General features: G+C 43.1%; 1 protein-coding gene across 2 annotated transcripts in view; it reads right to left on the bottom strand.

The window, feature by feature from the left end:
- ptprdb (protein tyrosine phosphatase receptor type Db) overlaps positions 1 to 12,200 on the bottom strand; it is a 145,153-nt gene extending 132,953 nt beyond the window's left edge. For both annotated transcript variants that reach the window (XM_071503787.1, XM_071503780.1), the window contains exons 1-2: positions 12,070 to 12,200; positions 11,767 to 11,879 (exon numbers count right to left, since the gene is read on the bottom strand). The gene's annotated coding sequence lies outside the window, so the exon portion shown is untranslated. The remainder of the gene's footprint in view (positions 1 to 11,766; positions 11,880 to 12,069) is intronic.
- Positions 12,201 to 19,646: the final 7,446 nt, after the last annotated feature.

Here is a 19,646-nt window from a genome sequence, read left to right on the forward strand (position 1 = left end):
ACTCACGGGTTTCTCCTTTGACGCTGACTGCATCATTAGTAGTAAATGTGTTGAAGAATCCCACCGACCCTCGTCCTTTCACTGTTTAAAGAGGTTGAGACGTTAGAAGAAAGAGGTCAAGAAGCTGCATGAGGGTTCAGTCTTTATACAACTTTATATGTGTTGTGTTCAAGGATACGTTGTGGTTGTTTGCTGTTGGTTGTAAACATGAGCTGATAAGTATCTTGACCAATCTGTGTTCATTTCTTTGTGTCTGTCCTATAAAAGGTTAGCCTGACTCTGAACAGTTGGGACAGGGAATGATAATACTTGCCAACTTTGTGTGAGTCTTGTCCCCTTATTGATCAGTGTCTGTGTTCTTATTTCTGTGTTTGTGTCCAGTATTTCAGCAGTAAATCCACCACAAACGCACATTTTTCCGCTGCCCTTTATATGTAGTTCTTATGGAGGCAAAGTTACACTGCCACTCTTGCAGCAAAAGTTAACGCGGTACAATTAAAATATTAAAATTAAATGATTAAATGAATGAATAAGACAGATTAGAGATGAAAAAACTAATCTGGTTATGTTAGGATAAATTGATCAAATGGACCACACCCATGAAAATTCAGTGCATCTTGTCCCTGTTTATGATGTTCCAGTGAGCGATGATGTTAAAGTTATGAAAAAACTGCAATAAATAAACAGTCCTCACACAAGTATCGTAAGACTGCACTGTGTGCATCTGTAAATACAGATCTTTACACTAAGGCAGTCTGCCTGGTCTTTTGAAGATGTATGTGTGTTTCCTCTTGGGGACCATTAAAGTGTGTAAATGGTCTATTAGAGGGTTAAACACACTCACACTGACCCTTGAGCCACAACTTTAACCTGCTCACAAAGGCCCACAGTGCTGCACTGTTGAGAGGGTTGGTTTTTAACTGGAATGTGAGATCTGCAAATGTTCGCATTTATCAAGCAACACAAATTGGTTTGTGGTCAGTGTGGGAGCGACTTTCACCTAGAACTGCCGGCATGAATTCATTTGTGTCTGTAATTGTGTGAGTTTGTATTTCCGTGCGTGTTTTTTTTTTTTTTTTCTATGTTAAGGTGAGGAGCTGAGTGAAAGGTGGGAAAGCAAGAGAGATAGTTAGATTTGAGTATAGAGCCATTCTGTCAAACTATATTCAGAGACAGTTTTTGAGAATATAGTGGAGTCTTGTAGAGCTTGTTCTATTCTACACTCTGCTTGCATTTTTCTTACTCTATCTCTTTGTATGGTCTCCTGCATAATCTTTTCTTTCTCACTCCCCCTTGCTTCCTCTGATTCCATTTCCCCCCCTCTCTCCCTGTGTACTGCTCCATCTTCCATCTGCTCCTCTCTCTCCCCCCTTCATCGCTTTCCTTTCGTCTCGACACCTGACAGAGACAGGATCCAGCAGTAAATCTCCTAAAGCACAGTCACACACCATCATTCACACCACAAAGCTGGAGAGAGAGAGAGAGAGAGAGAGAGAGTGAGTGAGCGAGAGCGAGTGAGGGAAGACAGGGAGATGGGAGAGGGAGACACTGAGTGTTAGTTTGTTGAAGAGGAGAACAAAAGATACAAGATAACAAAAAGACAAACAGACACAAAATGGCCCAAGACGCGGGCCGTGGTGAGGGGGGAAACAGACAGTGATGGAGGTGCTAAAAGAGTGATGGAAGGGAAGACACAGTGAGGGAGGGAGATAAAGATACAAGCTTTCACATAACTCACACACACAGTAGATGGTAGTCCATCCATGCTCACACACACACACACACACACACACACACACACACACACACACACACACACACACACACACACACACAACACTGGAAGGATGAGCAGCATGATTAAGATTCCCCTTGAGCCAGAAGACATCCTTCCTGCCCCGGCGGAGTGGGACACGCTGGGCTAAGCTCCTTGGGCAGAAATTCCTCAACTTATGGAGAACCACCACTCGGCACTCAACACCTCACTTTAAGTTGTGTGCGTGTGCGTGCATGCATCAGCCTGTACAGATATGTGTGCATGTGTGAGCCAATGTCAAAGCACTACCGCTCACATTTGATCTGAGTTGTGTCTCTTCAGATTGTGTCTCTGCTTACGCACGCAAATCCGCCGTCGTGCATGAGCCTACACTTGAATTCACTTGTCTGTATCTGTGTACTCGGGATTGTGTTGGCTCTGTGTGTGTGTGTGTTTGTGTGTGTGTGTGTGTGACAGCGGGCTGGGCAGAGTGTCCATAGCCGGTGGTTTATGGCTGCTGAGGTCTGATTACATTGGTGCGACTGGAGGGGTGAGCAGACTGGTGGTTCTATCTGTCTTCTGTGTGGCTGACTGAACAGACACACAGCGAATGGAGATGGCTCAGCCAGAGACACTTGGCCTGACTCCCAGAGATCTCACAGGGATACAGCCACATAATGGATTCACACAAGAAAATACACCCAATTCATACTTGATTTGCAACTTCCATGTCTGTCATTGAATCTGATTATTATTTAAGTTAAAAGTGTTGAACCCTGGTCGGCGGGGACTTGTGAAATAACACTTATCACGTGTAAATCCATATATTACCACGTTCATAATGCTTCATTTGAATGTGTTTCACTTGTGAAAAGATGAATGTGTCCAGCCATCCGCAAAAAAATCAAGTTAGGATCAAGGGAGAGGAAAAGTCGTTTGTATAATAACAATTCATCATTCTGCACTTACCTGACTGTGTTAGCGGGCTGCCAGCATAGCCAGAAGCTGATAACCCCTGATTTGTGCTGCTGATCCTGAAGAACATGACCTGAATGCATTTACTGCTGAATTAAATTTCACACGTCAGTTGTATGGGCGAGTATGCAATATCTAACAAATAAAAGAGCTCCCACTGAAATGCACTGGTTTCCTCTCCTGTTCTATAGAGTCTAACACCTACAAAACTGTACATCTATGTATATTTAACCCTTCGTTTTCTTCAGGGCTGCACCTACTGATTGTTTTAAATATTGATTAATCTTCAAATTATTTTCTCAAACAACCATTTAATCACACTGTCTCTAAAATGTCACTCACAGTCTCCCAGAGTCTAAGGTGACATAACAGTCCAAACCCACTGATATTCAATTTACAATGAAGGAAACCAGCAAATAATCACAGCAGAGGAACTGGAACATTTGGCATTTTCGTCATAAAAAAAAAAAAAAAAAAAAAATTACTCAAAATGATTTATCGCTTATCAAAACAGTCGCTGATTAATTTTGTCAGCTAATTGATTAATCAATTAATCGTTGCAGCTCTACTTTTCTCGATTCAAGTTTTTTTTGTGTGTGTTTTTATTCATACAGTAATGAGAGTATTATATTTACCATTTAATTCCACAGCATTTTTTCTGTTGACAATTATTATCAGCACATTAATTTTTCATTAACAGTCAAGACAACCTTTAGTGCTGTCTCAAGGTCAACAACAGCCTCCACTGAAGAGAGGCGTGATGTTCAAATTCTGCTCCACAAAGTGTGGTCAAAATACTTTTTCATGTTATGCAGTGTGAATGAATGTGGAAAAATTCTCAGTTCTCCTGAATTGTTTAATTACTGTACGCTTTAGATTACCAATGTCAGAGTGGATAGTTGGTCACTGATTAAATCCTGGCTGTAATAATGATGCCTTACTGTGTTTGCCCTGAGGTAAAATGTTTTAATTCACTGCAACTGTCTGCGACTGTTGAACCTGTCAGCGTGTGCCCATCACTGGAGTCATATTCATATACAGTATCTATGTATATGCTCTGAAATGATTATGGTCCTTAAAAAGTTCCAGTTTCTGGCTGGTGCTCTCTCTATTCTAATTAAGTCAATTCTTTACTCCACAGAGTCTGATCTTTATATAGAATGAGGCAGTGTTTTAAGGTGTTCCTGCGTAATGGTAACCGCGGTGGATTTATATAATACACAGAGGGATAGAGCAGAGGTAGCATGCTTTATCTTGTGACTGTAAGACTGTGACTGTATGACTGTGCACTCGTAGGAAGCCTGGCAGGAGAGGGAGAAGTGACAGAGAGAAGAGAGAGAGAGGAGAGGTAGTGATGGGGGGGGGGGCAGAGAACAGGAGGCAAGATGTTGTTACATTTATTGAGAAGTAGCTAAGCCATTTGTGCTCTGGGAATTTGAAGAAGAGGGGGGAGAGAGGACTAAGATGGGGCTGGTAGATGGGAGAGCGGCGTTGTGAAAGATGAGAAATGAGAAGGAAAATAAATAGACATAAAACCCAGAACGATTGTGTGGGGGGGGGGCAGAGACAGAGCTGGAATAGATGGACAGTGATGTATAGGTGTACGGGGCAGTTCAGTACAGTGAGTACGGCACAGGGTGACTCCCAAGTGTGTGGAATTATAGAGAACAATATGAGGGAGTCTCTGATGCCTGGCGCTGTTTCTGTTCACTTCCAGTGTATCGAAAAGAATCACCTTCAACCAGCCACTGTACGGAGTGTTTGTGTTTGAGAGAGAGAGAGAGAAAAACGGGAGAGGACAACAAAGGTAGGGAGCAAAAGAGAGAAATAAGAGGAAGATAATGACGAGGGAAACTTTTGTGTGTGTGTGTGTGTGTGTGCTTGTGACTTAGCGCATGTGATTGTGTGAACGTGATTTTATGTGAATCCTAAATGTGGATGAAAACCAAGGCTTTAGGTTTTTAATCAGCCCCATCTGAGCGCTGTATGGGGACTCAGAGAAGCTTTCATGTAGAGTTTCTCTTTCTCTCATGCACACGCACGCACACACGCACACACACACACACACACACACACACACACACAAAGCATCCCCTCATGCCTTCTGTTCTAAATTTACACCAAACATGAGAACAGGAGAATGGGGGAGGAAGCAAGGAGGAGCTAGGCAAGGTAAGGGAGTGAGGAAGGAGAGTAGCGCAAAGAAAGGTGGAGGACAGAAGTGTGGAGACAGTTGGTGGAAGAAAAGGTAATGAGTGGGGGGGGGGGGGGGGGGGGGGGGTTTGCACAGGAAACACGCACAGGAGAGGTGACAGAAGTGGAGACAGACATGAGGAAGAGGCAAATCCAAAAGAGGAGGAGAGGAGGGGAGAGGAGAGGAGAGGAGAGGAGCGGAGAGAAGAGACCAATTTGATTTAGACAGTGGGCAAGAGAGATGGAGATAGGGAGGGATGGAGAGAGTCAGACAGGGAGTGAGGGAGGAAGGGAGGGAGAAGGACAGTGGTATATTAGTCAAGGTGTCCAGTCTATGTATTGCCTGCTGCGCAATACCACCCCTCTGATTTACTCTGCCGAGTGACTGATGAGAGGGAGGAAAAGAAGGAGGGATGCAGAGATGAAGGGATGAGAGAGGAGGGAGGTCTCGAAACGAGCGTTTAGGCCAAATTAACGGCACCTCATAAATTAGACTAACAGCCAAAGCGGAGGGGCTGGAGGGGAGGGGCTGTGGATATGTGTGTGTAAGTTTATGTGTGTGTGTGTGTGTGTGTAAGTGTGTGTCTGTGTACACAAGTAAGTATGTGCTGTGCATGTATGTGAATGATGACATGTCAAGAGGGAACAATTTGAACCAGTGCAAACAGATTACTCTCTGATAAAGTAGCGATATCCAGCCGCTCCCTCATACAAACACAATCTTCCGCTGATTACCACACGTACCGAAGCGCTTTCTCCCGCATGATGCGCTCATAAACGGAAACAGCAGGAAGACTGCACACACTGAGGATGCTGGATTCAAGTTGCCCACCTTTTCGCTCATGTAATGTTGATTTCAATTACACTCTACCATCCTTGCATATAAGGCACAATTAATGTGAGTTTGCTGTGTTTGCCCAGTGCGTCTGATCTGTGTGCCTATCTCTGAAAAAATATGGTCATGTAAAACAGATTTGCATTCGTGAATAAATCTTACCGGGAAAGTAATCGTGCCTGTGCTGTTATTTTTCGTCAACACAATACTCTTTTATGTTGATGTTAAAATGTCAAATGTTCAATATCAAAGTGTTCCTGGCGACAAAAGCATGAGTTGGGTTAGGTTAGGCGTACAGAATGTAAAGCTTGTGCTGCATGAAATGCTGAAAAAGTGACTTAAAAAGCATGATGTAAATGGGAGACGGGCTGCATTGGCTTCTTCAGTATTTCACCAAATCTAACCTGTAACTTGTAACCTGACACCACACACGACACAGGACCAACTCCTGTCAAAGTCCTGTGCTTTGTGAATCCAACCATCCACCCTGTCCTCCCCTGCGTGACATCTGGGCAGTATAAGGATGTCACACTTCATGGATGACAAGAAACTGCTGCCACTCATTTTAATCTGGGCAGCAATTACGTTTCCAAAGCAAAATTTGGCAAAGCCAATTAGAAGTGTGAATCTTTTTTAGGAGACAGAGTTACTGTATGGGAGCTTTCAGTTTACACAAGGCTTCATACAATTCTTATTCCCTTTCAGGGTAATGCTAAAATAAAGTCACTCAGTTCCTGCATCTTCTCGCTTCATAAATGTTTTCTGTTTCTATTCAAGCAACACGTAGCGTAAATCCTCCCTCATAAAAGTTATTTACGTTTCTCCCTTTACGTTCTGAAGAAATGTTAACTCTGTCAGAAGTGCAGGCACTTGCCGAACACTGTGTGATTACAGCAGTGCTTGAGACACACACACATCCACCCACTCACACATACACACACACTTGGCAGTGTAGAGTTGATGCTCAGAGTGATTAAAGTGGCGTGCTTCTGAGTGTGTCACCTGGGTGCTGCTGTATCTTAAATCAGGACAGTGGGGCTCAGATTGGGTATTGACTGGCCCACAGAAGTCTCCATCCATCACGCTGAGAAACGATAGCACAGCGGCAGCCCTGATGTAGCCATATACCACTAATGTTGCTCTCTGGCAGGCTGGGGTGACGTAAGGTTAGGGTTATGGCATGAACGGTTACTTACGCTGCATGGTAAGCAGGCAGAGAGGCCTGTCTCGCAAGGCAGATGTGGACCGACAGGCAAACACGCCTTCACGTCAAGATATGGATAAACACACGTACGGAAGGTAATACAAAGGCGGGAGAAGCTGTGACAAACACAGGCTGACAGACACATATGCTCAGATCTGCAGCACTTATTGTAAGAGATAAGACTTCCTTTTCTGTCGCTGTCCTCTTGTCTCTCACTCTCAGTGAGACACACACACACAGACACACACAGGCAAGCGCACATACCCACAGACGTACCACTCTGTCTTGAGGGTCTGAGCAGCATCTTTTGACTGTGTGCCTAATGATAATAAATGAGCCATCATGGGTGGGGAGGGAGGCACTAAGTCATCCCCTTCATCGACAGGAGGAAGACTGGGAGCCCCAAGGTCACCTCACTGTCAGCATCACTCTCCCTAACGACTCCTCTTGCTCTCACACACATGCACGCATGTGCACATACATATGCACACACAGTGCACCGTGCCGTGTTAACACTCATACACTAGACGCATGCACGCACACCAGTGAACACCTGGAGAAACTTCAAAATACTCCGCCGCACTGAACTTCTTGATACATCTTATTTTTGCTGAGACAAGTGCAGGTAACTGCCACTAGGTGCGATATTTTTAAACATAACTCCACTTGTCTTAGGTCTTTTTTTTTTTTTTTCCACCAAGGAAGGTTACATTGAGGCTACATGGTGATCTCTCTAATTCAGTGGTTGCCAAACTTTTGCTTTATGTGGGCAGTCCAGTCAAAGCAAACAATCCGGTATTTCATTTGTGTCATGGAAATTTTATTTTTTTTTTTTCTATATGTTTTTCAGATTCATCCTCCAACCCCAGGATGTTTTGACCCAAAGTCAGAAACCACTGCTCTGAGCTCTAGATAATCAAGTTTCTCAAAAGAGGAGAAAAGTCACCAAAAACCATTAATTGATGATTTGCTTATTTAACTCAAAACTTGATTTTAATACTTCAGTCAACAGTCAACTGAAAAAACATATTAGGAGAGACAAGCTGAAGTTTCCATCCAGTTATCAGGTGGAACCTCTGCACTTGTGCCCTCGCCCTGCACGGTGCACAGAATATCACCAACCGGGCTTTTCCTTTAGCAGAACACTACCAGATCAGATCAGCTGAGGAAGACAAGCATTGCATAACTGAAACATGTCTTTATAACCCCCCCCCCCCCCCCCCCCCCCGCACCTCAACCACCCTGATTTCCGTCCCTCTCCCTAATGAGCTGCCATGTACTCTCATCTCTAAGAGGCACAGATCAGAATTCAAATCCAAATAGAGGGTGTGGGGGTGGGGGTAAATTCTTCCAGCCAAGAGACACAAACCAAAGAAGTCCAAACCAATGAATATTATTAATGCTGTACTAAAAATGTAAGTTTGTGGGAGAGAGAGAGAGCGAGCCGGAGAGAAAGAGAGGAGGCATCACAAGTCGCGTCGGAGAAATGAACAGGAAGGTAGCGCCTTCACTTCCAACTATGGGAATTCTTTTCTCACACACACTCACACGCACAAAAAACACACACATATAGATTACACATGCACACATACATGCATGGGCACACACACGCACAGGTTGCAAGTTTAGACTGGAGCTGTAGAAAGCTAATTTGCACCACATTGAAATGCATCTCAATTAAAGAGAAACACATCGAGGTGCCAGGGGAGAAGAGAAGAGAGAGATGTGAGAGAACGGGGGGGAGGAACGGGGTGTGAAACAGATAGTGTGTGAGAGTATGAGAGTATTAGAAAGAGAGGGGGAGTTGGGGTTGTTGGGAGTGGGGGGGTGTTTGGGGGGGCTTGGTTTCCACTGTATTTGGCAAGGGAAGAAGGGAGGGAGAGAGAAAGAGAGAGAGAGAGAATGTTTTTATCTCCCTCTCTTGGAAAAACATCTCATTTTGGGATGAATCAGATTTAGAAAGAGTGTTAAGAGGTTGATGCACAGCTAAAATCCTAACTAACTTCAACCTCGTTATCACCAGCTCTTTGGTTTGGTGCCAGCACACCGGGGCTGTCCCTGCTCAAACTGTGTATATCTGTGGCCGTGTGTGTGTCCAAGTGTGTGCGCACGTGTTTGTTTGTGCTGATATTTTTAAGCCCAAGGCCACGTATTGTATGTGAGGATACGTGGATACGTGCAAGACACAATAAGGTGTGTAGGCAAGTGTGACTGCAGGCCTACATCAATGTGTTTTTGGTATTTTTGACAATGTGCTGAATGCTTTGTTCGTCACATTTGTCCATGTTAAAAATTAGATAATGCACGTAAATGCATTTGAATGCGTATGTGCCTGTTATGTGTGATTTAGTAAGTGCATCTGAGGGAACAAACAACAACCGGAGGAAAGGGAAAAAAAAAAAAAAACACACACACACACAAACACACTCACAATCTGTCACATTGAAAAATCAGGATTGGCTTTGTATGCTGCTACCATTTTGCACGGACTGTCAAGACTACGATGATGTTGCCAGCCCACCACTTTAACAGCACCAAATACAAGTAGATTCATTCTTTCATGCTGTCAAAAGATACTCAACTTGTCTGCTTGTTGCAGGAGCACTTTAACCTGGTGTTTGCCTCTGCTCCAATATAAGTTACACAGCTCTTAGACTGAAGAGCATTCTGGGAAATCAAGTCCTTTTGATCTTATTCCAGCCTTAAGATGTAGCGCCCTAACTCCTGACTGCTGCAGCACTGTAGCAGCTCGAGCACCATGATGTAATGCACCTACTTTATAATCAGTATCAGTGATAATCAGATCATCAGTATTATAACTATCATTAAGAACAGGCTGGCAGAACAACACTATCATCAACATCGTCATCATCATCTTGACTGCCACCAGCGACACCATGTCAGCACATCATCACAGAATACATCATCTCATTTTCACCTGACAAAAAACGGATGGGGGTCGCTTAGGCTAAATGATTGGTTCATTGCATGATTGCCTGGCCATGTCTACAAAGAGGTTCACAATCTCTGCGGAAACATCTGTGTGAATCCCAGTCTGAAACTCATCTGGAGTGAGTACAGGAGGTAAATTGAGGAGGGATGACAGGGGACACTCTCCCAGTGAAATTCCTTTGATACATTATTACTTTTACCTTAAATGTATCATACCTCGCGGCATTAAAAAAAAAAAATCTTAATATTAAATATCCACAGCTCACCTGCTGGTACCAGATCATTTCTTTCTGCACTTTCACCCCAGCATTTGGGGATACAGTACAGTAGACCCTCAACTTCCTCTCATGTCATATGATTTATAAGTGTGTTTAAGTCAGTGGTGTTGTGCGGTCAATCCTCTTAGCCACCCCTTGTTTGTCTTGCAGTTGTATGGCTAAGCTAAAATAAGCAGTGGCCTTCTTCTATATAAACCTCCAGCCGGTGACAAGCATGTCAAAGCCAGAAGAACCTACTGTGTATCAGTGAGGGCCCTGACAGCTAAATATATAAATATATAAGCTAAAAGAAAAACTGCTTACATGGGTTTTCCTTTTCCACCAATACTTTGAGTTAGCATAATCTCTCTCTCTCTCTGTCCCTCTTTTCTTTTTGCTCACTTATTCTTTCCTAGCATGCACATGACTGAGCAGAGCCAGCACACACACGCACACGCACACACACACACACACACACACACACCAAGAAATTCACATTCCTGGGTCGTGCTTCACTCTGACTGCCCCTTACTGTACACGGACAATAAAACGCATCAGCAAACTGCTCAGACAACCTCCACAGGCACTTTGTCATGTCCTCTGTGTCTTTACGGCCTCTCAATCTGCCCTTGATGACACCGCTTATGAGCCTTTAAGCGGCCCTCTGTTGTGCATGGGCTGACAGATCGAGTTGTCATTACATTAAGTAGGGACTCTCTATTAGTGCAAATGGTGGCACATAACCAGATAATCGGCTGTGGACAGCAAGTGTGGCTATGTGGGAGGTGAGATGCTAACGGATGGTGTGTGGGAGAGTAATGTTTTATGTTGGAGGAAGTGTGATATCTCCATTATAGACAAGCTTAATTGATAAACAGGACAATAAAAGCAGCAAATGGCCCCATAGATTTCTGCCTACAGCACAGCCAGCAGTACTGTAGAATGTCACTGTCTATATAATGGGGGGTAATGGCACCGACAATAATGGCATATTAAGTTGAGGCTTTAGAACAATATCAAACAATGTAATCATTGTAGAGAAATAAAAGACTAATAAAAAAAAAAATCCCCCCCTCCCTCACAAAAGAAGGGAAGCAGTGCTTTCCCTGAGGGATCCCTCAAATGTTTCTTTCTTCTCATACTCCTCACTCCTCTCACCTTAATCCCAACACCCCCCCCCACCCCCCACACCCCCGGCCGGCTGCATTTTTACTATCTCCACACTCCGTGACAGGAATACTGACTGACAATTGCCACAAATGACCACGTTTAATTCCCTTGCATAATCAGCCAGAACTTCGCTGGCATGGGGTACAAAAAAAAAAAAAAAAAATGAAAGAGAGCAACGGAGCAGCTGCGCTACCACGCTGTCTCTTTCAGCTCAAGGCATGAGGAAAAAAACAAAACAAAAAACAAACAATTCAAGAAATGCTTCTATAAGTGGTTTACAGTGATCATTTCAAAAGTGTCCGCTCATGTGGACACGCCCGCTTCTAAACAGTACCACAATCAGAGGGTGCACTTTCAAATGTTTGCCGGTTGGAAACAGCAAACGATCAAAATCAAGCAACAATCCTGGCCGAAGTGTGCTCACCAGAATATCCGGATCAGAGCTCAATGTACGGAGAATCCCGAGGAGTTTCCCCTGTCTTTCTTCGCCCCAAGTTGAAGACGGCGATCAGACGCGCTCCCACAGTCCCGACTGAACTGCAAAGAGAGAAAGGTAAGACCACAGAGAGAGAGAGAGAGAGAGAGCACGTCAAGCCCATAGACGCTCTCATCCTGGGCGGCAATCGAGGTCAACCTCCCCTCCCCGACACCCCCACCCACCCACCCACCCACCCAAAAAAGTACATCAATAATTACACACGTTTAGCTCACTAATCCGGGGCTGTACCTCTCAAACGAGACGGGATGACCACCAGAGAGTGAGGGAGACGGAAAAAGGACCGGGCAAGGCAGCGGCTGTCAGATTTGACTTCAAACTGATGCTGACGATGCGCACCGAGATAAGCTCCGGAAAGAGAGAGAGAGAGAGAGAGAGAGAGGGAGAGAAGGGGGGGTGGGGGGATCAGAGGTGCAGCAGTGAGAGACAGATTCAGAGAATTGATTTTTTTTTTTTTCTTTTTTAAATCCACCACTTACAAGTTATTCAAGTAGGTCAAGATATGAAACACAAACTACTTAAGCATTACAGAAAATGTACCACCTGAACTCACCACAAGTGTTGGTGCAGAGAGACATCTGGGGTGCCTGTGTAGGGACACAATAAGATGCTATGATACTGGAGGTCGTGCCACACACACACACACACACACACACAAACACAACACACACACACACAAACACACAGACACAGGCAGAGAGAGAAAGAGAGATTATTGAACTTTCCTGTCTTTGAAATATTGTACTTATTTCTATCACCAATAAAGAAATTTTCAATTCAATTTCCTCAAAGATGCTTTCAGAGATGACCTGGGATTTGTTTCAGGTAGGGGAGGCAATTTGGTGGAAAGCACATATGCAAGAGATGACTGAGAGTGTTTTTTTCTTCCCCATAGAAGTAATGCAATAATCAATCAAGATTGATTCTGTGCTATAAAATGAATAGATAAAGTAATACTCTCATACACTAACCTTCATCGCAGGGTTTAGTTTTACAGCAACGGCTTAACCACCTTGTCTTAAAAAGCAACCTTTATAAGCATCTTGAAAATTAATGAACTTTTATGAAATAAATCCTTTATTCCATACAGATAAGGAGCAGATGTGCTGTTTAACGCAGCAAATGGCCGATATTTTATGAGCATGACTATTGTGTAGGCCACCATCTACTAACGAAATTGATTATGAGACAAGATGCATCAACATCTGGCTGGCTTACCACCTGGGCTACACAATTTCCATTGAGGGAAACCTGCCTTTACACTACAAAGACAAGAGACAACACAAAGACATATGGCACTCTATCCTTACTGTGTGTCAAAGACAGCATCTCATCTCACCATAAAACAAATTAGACATGCGCTGCTTTCATACAGCGATGACATGCGTGTAACAACCGAACTGAAACCAAAACTGTCTCTTTTTGCATTCTGTCGCCCACATCCAAGCCACACAGGTGACACTTTCTGTCCCCCTCTTGGTTTGACTGGAAGCCACCAGTTCCCACAGCCAAAGGCAGGATGCCAGATCTTAACTGAGCACAAACAGACCTCTGTGCTCTGGTCAAATATTACTGCATTATTAAAGGAATAGAACGATGAAACCAGGAGATAAAAGCTGATAAAATATGTGTAGGTGTAATATTTCATTTTGAAACTAATTCTTGTTTGGTGTGAGGCAACAGTGCCAAACACTGTAGTATTTTTTTTTAATAGCATTCTTTTATTATTATATATAAAAAAAAAATTCAGTTGTATCCCATCCACCGAATATCCCCCTTTTATTAAATGCAGTCTTGATGACTGCTGCTGCTGCTCACAAGGAATGAGTGGCAGGCTTCTGGACGCTCTCCTGCTCTGATGCTACACAAAGAGAAGGAACCATAGGAAAGAGGGGGAACAAAGAGCTAGGACAGGAGAGAGAGAGAGAGAGAGAGAGGAGGGAGAAGATGGATTGAGTGAGAAGAAAAAGGACAAAGTTCAGGGTGAGATCTGTGTCTTTCTCATGCTACCTTTCCAACCCATAGAGAGACAGAGAGGAGAGAAAGGAAGAGGAGGAAGGAAGAATAAATCCAAGTGCTGAATCTTTTCTTTTCATATCTCATTCCTGAGTCACCACTTCATCTGTCCACCTACCCCTAGCTCTCCTTTCCTGTCTCTCTCTCTCTCTCTCTCTCCCTCCCTCTCCATTCTCTAAGTCTCTCCAACCCTCTCTCTCATCCGTCCCTCCTTCCCTGCTCTCTCTCTCTCTCACTCCATCTTTCTAGGAGCATCTCTTGTTTGTTCATGCACCCAAATGTCTGCAACATCCTGCTCTCTATTTACAGAGCATGTGGGATGAAATGTGTGTGTGTGTGTGTTTGTGTGTATGTGTGTGTGTGCGTCAGCTTTGTACTTGTGTAACTCTGTGTATCCGTATGTATACGTATGTGGGTTCATTTGAGTGTTTTTTGTGATGTGTCCAACATTGTCTAAATGTTAGAATATTGATCTATTTATGTACTGCATGTATGTACACAACTCTCTGTGGGTTTATGTGTAATCCAGTGTTGACCATATGGAACTGTTTACTGAGATGGGCATCGATGTTAAAAGATACTTCCTTATATATGAATCAATGAGTCAACTGGTCAGTTGGTTAATCAATCAGACTGTTTTCATTTCTCCTTGAAAGGGCAGGCAGAGGAAGTCATAAGAAAGGGCAAAAGTGCACCTTTCAAAGTCTTCACTTTCTGGATTTAAAGTTTTAGAATTTCCTTGTAAAAGCTACGCTGGCTTCAGAGCGGTTTATTAAAGACACTCTGGGACTCAACACTTCAGTAGATTTAGGTCTAAACGTGGATTCCAAGGTGATGAATTTTATTCCGGTGCACCTGCTGTTATATCTGTATCCATCTGTCCATCTGTATTCTCTTTCATGATTCACCCAAATAATACGAGGAAAGTCTTTGTCCGTGTTTTTTAAGCAGGCTCGCCTATACGAGGAGTTTGAATCGGCTTCACTATTTGTATAAAATAGTTGCAGAACTTTGAGACTGGTACAATAGAGCTTTGGCTTTTGAGGTTACATGAACTTGCATGTTTAATGGTGCATATTTAATGTGGTTTTGTACATTCAGAACACCTTGTAACACCTTTGTTTCTGCTCAATGTAGAATGTAATGGGTTTTCCTCTAAACTAGCGCTGATAGGGTCACTGAGTTGGTACAGGTATCAATTTCCAATATATTAACATTGAGTAAGACCCATTGGAAAACTATTAAAGATATATAAAGGCAAACTCCTCATCCCTGTGTCTTAATTATCCATCCCCTGGGCTGTCATCATTAAGGCAAGCCAGACACCGGGACACATTTGGCATTATATTTTTAATGCTACAACAACCGGCTCAGCAAAAAACCACCACAGATTATTCACAGCGTGTGTCTTGGCTCGGCTCCATATACTGTGACACATTATTATACTTTCAGCCCTCCCTTTCTCCCACTCCCCTTCCTCTTTCTCTCACTTCCTCCCTTCCCTCATCCCCCTTTCCCTCTTCAGATGCTTTTCTCGTCCTTTCTGGAATGAAAAAGGAAAGAACAAAGCACCTTCATACATGTTCTGCCGATTCGCTTACATGGTCTGTGTTGCCGCGTGTGTGTGTGTGCGTGCGTGCGCACTACTGTGAGCGGGGCTGACGGTGCACTGTATGTGTGCCAGTTGTTTGTGTGCATCTCTGTGTGCAGCAGGAAATTCAAAAACTAGGCCATATCGACCACCCAGGGGTTTGAAAGCTCAGGGGGTACCAAAGCAACATGGTTTAAATAAGAAAAAAAAAGCATTTCAAACGCCATAAGGGGGGGGGGGGACAACGCATATGCACATTCTCACGCACATTAGCAGACATGCACACACACACACACACACACACACACACACACACACACACACACACACACAGAGACAGGTACCCCTCCCATCTGATAAACCCCTGCCTCACATTGTGTTCAGAGAGCAACATCAAACACTTAATCACACACATATCTAAATAAATCTTATCCAGCCTGATAAACATCCATATTTCATTTATACATTCCTCTTTCAGCTCATGCTGGTGGGCTGTCCTTTTCCTATAGATTAGGGCTTCCCCTGCTGACAGCCCCAGAGTGATGAGCTGCAGACCTTGTCACTATCGATCCAGTTCGGAGTATAATGGATATGAATGGGATCAGCTCTGATTGGGTTTGAATTATCTCAGAGGCGGGCCTTAACTCACCCTTTCACCGTCTAAGGGGTTGGATGGGTTAAAGCAAAAAGTTCTACAAGTGCGTGCCGGGTTTGAAATTGCTTATACTAATAGGACATGGTTGCACTAGTAGCTTAAAATCTAAAAAAATAAAGGAACAAGTGAACATAAATTATTTTCTATTTTTTATACTCTTAGGTTTTATTAAAGGTTTGAGAAAGCAAAATTAACTACTGTGAGACTGGTAGTCAGAAAGCCTTACAGAGCCATTTGTATGCAAGAGGGTAAAGTGGGGGTGGGATTTAAGTGTTTCTCTTTCAAGATGACTGCAAATATCAATAATGCCATTAATATTAGCCTGTATCCTCTTCTGCTGTACTACAGGTCATCACCTCTCAACTGCGTCTCCATTTAGACATTGATTATGTCATTTCACTGTTGACCTTAAGGACCTTAAGCTCCGACACAGCAGAAAATAGAAGCCTAATGTAACCTCACACCGAAAGGTCGAGCCACCCTGTTGGTTATAGGAGGTTAAAGAAAATATTTATGATTCCTTGTTTCAATTGAGGAAGGGGAGGCAGCAGATAAAAACACTGAGTCATCGTAAGAATTGTGGCCGGTAAGCTTTTCATATGAAACGCACTGTTGGTTATATAACACTTTTTTTTTTTTTTTTTTTTTTAGTGTTTACTACCCATGCTTCTACAGACAGAATGGCAGAGTTTACACATCACACAGTAAAGTACAGCATAATGTATTTTTAAACAGTGATGTCTGGAAATATTTTTCTGATGGCTCTGCAGAAAAGAAATGCAATGCGTTTATTCTTATCAAACGTTCTTTACTCTAAATGCATATAAACTGTGTATACGTGGTCTTTGCTACAGCTGTTTTCACTAATGAAAGTCACTCCTCTTTACTGAGCTGATATTTCTCACTATAAGTAAGAATCAAGGTTAAGAAGATAAATTTGACCAACTTTTGCCACAAACAGGAAACAAACTGACGGAGGTGACACAGTACAACACTGCTTCATCTAGGAGTAAAAACATGAAACGTGTTCAACGTTTCAATCTACAAACACAGAACAGATTAAAGTACTAATGAGTAGCTAATCCTGTGGTGAACTGGCAATGGCTATATACTGTAGCATCACAATTAGCCAGTAGCTACCTAACTTCTTATGTACGTTCGTGTCTGGAGCTCCTTTTTCTTCTCAAATGCGGCATTCGGGTTCATTGCCCTTGTATTTTGGAGAAATCCAACTAGGTCTTTGTGAAACAGGCCATTTTTCAAAGAAGACATTTTGACATGTCAGTGTAAGAAAAGCACTGGTGTAAATAATAAAAATGATCAGCTGCTTCAGTCTCAGGGTCGTGGTATTGTTCATGCTGGCTAAATGCGACAAGTGAAGAGAAGAGTCATAATGTCTGGCGCGAAAGAGTCCTATGGGGCATCTCTGTAAGTGAAGTGCACACAACCAGGGCAATGGTTTAACTGAGTTGCGAATGACTTTGGGCAGCCGTACTTGCAACCCCTGATGATATATTAATTATTCTGTGAGCTGTGAAATATCACAAATTGCCACAGATGGGGAATTATGAAATTACATCACTATAGCTCAGTCACAAAGTAATCGCATTGCTCATTCTGTCTAAAAGTCACAGTAATGCTTACTTGTCACTGAGATCTTACATACAACTCTGATGGCCAACAGACACCATACTTTAACCCTACTCTGGGTTTTCACACATATCACAGGCATGAGAACCAAATAATGAAAAAAAATTATTCATTAAAAATATGCTGGCAATAATTATTCAAAAATGTTGCATTGAACAGGTTTTACGAAATCATCCAATATCGGCGGTCTGTTTGGTGAGAGGGTTGAGCCTGCTACAAGCCTTTCCATCTCTCTGTTGCTTCCTGCGCACATGGTTAAAAACCTGTTCAGCAGGGATTGAGGCAATCTCTCCTTAATCTATAATGGTCTCTCTGTAAGTTTGATGCAAACATGTAATCTTATGAAATGCTTGAAAGTGGCAATTTGTACGTTTTGCCGCTGAACGTGGTTTCTTGCCATCGTTGTGTTTACAAAACAAGAGGTTCTAATACACCCTCTGAGCGGCGGTACGTCTTCAGGTTGAGTGACAAGTGAGGCCCGGCTAGCTGGTTAGCATGCTAACTTCTGTAGAAGAAAAGACGTGACAGAGACAGGAATAAACATTGGCATTACTTTCCACCGGTGCAGACAGCTCTTGGCAAGTACAGGAATGAAGTTTGATGCTGAACTCTAGACTGGTAAGTAAACGGTTGTTAATGCTAACAACAGTAGAACTTACAAATAGCTCCTTTAACCGATTGATGGTGATATTCTTGCCTTAATGTTGCATCAAATCAAAAATGAATACAATAACGCACTTGTCAAAGCATTCAACGTCCTCTTTTGCTTTATATGTATTGTTTTTCTTTTCCTTTACAGAGGAAGGGGATATGGCCCAAGGCAAAATAATTTTATAAACACAACTACTCATTTTCAGCAGGGCAGTAACTGTAATTTAATTACTGAAAATGAAATCGATAGCATAATACAGCACTGTGTTACCAGGACAATTACTATGATGACCTGCTGATTGCACATTAGTTTTATTCAAACTGCCCTTTGGGATATTTATTAGTTCCGAAGCGCTAGGAGTAATTCTGTTTTTGTCAACTCCTGCCAAATTATAAAAGCATAACGTAAAACTTTCAGCCACTGTATTAACAGGAAGTGGCTCAAACCCAGGAAAGGTTTGAGAGAAAATGAATCATTCCTTCAATAAAGAAGCAAATCACTAAGAAAAATAAGGAGGGAAAGAAGAGGAGAGAGCAGATGAGTACATTGTAGCCTGTCTCTGTGGCTTAAGAAGTTATGTATTAATTCTCCAAGGGGCCCTGGGGTTCCAGTTTCCAATGTTAATTGATATCCCCATTAAAGAGATAAGTAGGCTCCTAGAGGAGGAGAGGGCCAGAGAGCAGAGAAGTTACTGCAGGGTGCAGTCAAAAAGAGAAAGGAAAGGAGGAGGTGGATGAGGAAGAAAGACCTAAGACAAGAGAGGGCACGGGATGCTATGAACCAGTCAGCCGCCTGGAGATGACCCCCAAATGTTTTAGGGTTAGTTTTGGGGATAGGTGTTCAAATGTCTCAATAAGTGTCTGAGTAAGTACTCTACAATAACAGCTTATGTGTGTCTGTGTGCGTGAGAGAGAGAGAGGGAGAAAGAGAGAGAGAGAGAGAGAGGAACACAGAAAGAGAGAAAAGGGAGAAAGAGTGAGCTTATTGGCTGACGGAGCTGCTCTCACCTAGTTTGGGATGAGTCACAGTTCGCAGAGCCGTTAATTACGCCGACGGCTGAATCAAAACTCGGAGAACGAGAGCAGCTGTCTGCGCATTTACATATCACACAGCCTACACGGAGAGGAAGGGAGGCAAGCACGAAAGATAGCGAGTGGAGAAAGGTAGAAAGAGACAGAGGGAGAGAGAAGGGGAACTGATACAGAGAAGGAAAAAAGGAGAAAGGGGCGAAAAAGGTTTCAAAG

The sequence above is a fragment of the Trachinotus anak genome, unplaced genomic scaffold (assembly GCF_046630095.1).
Source record: "Trachinotus anak isolate AG129_WGS33_773 ecotype Australia unplaced genomic scaffold, CSIRO_AGI_Tana_v1 ptg000019l, whole genome shotgun sequence".
NCBI classification, from domain to species: Eukaryota; Metazoa; Chordata; class Actinopteri; order Carangiformes; family Carangidae; genus Trachinotus; species Trachinotus anak.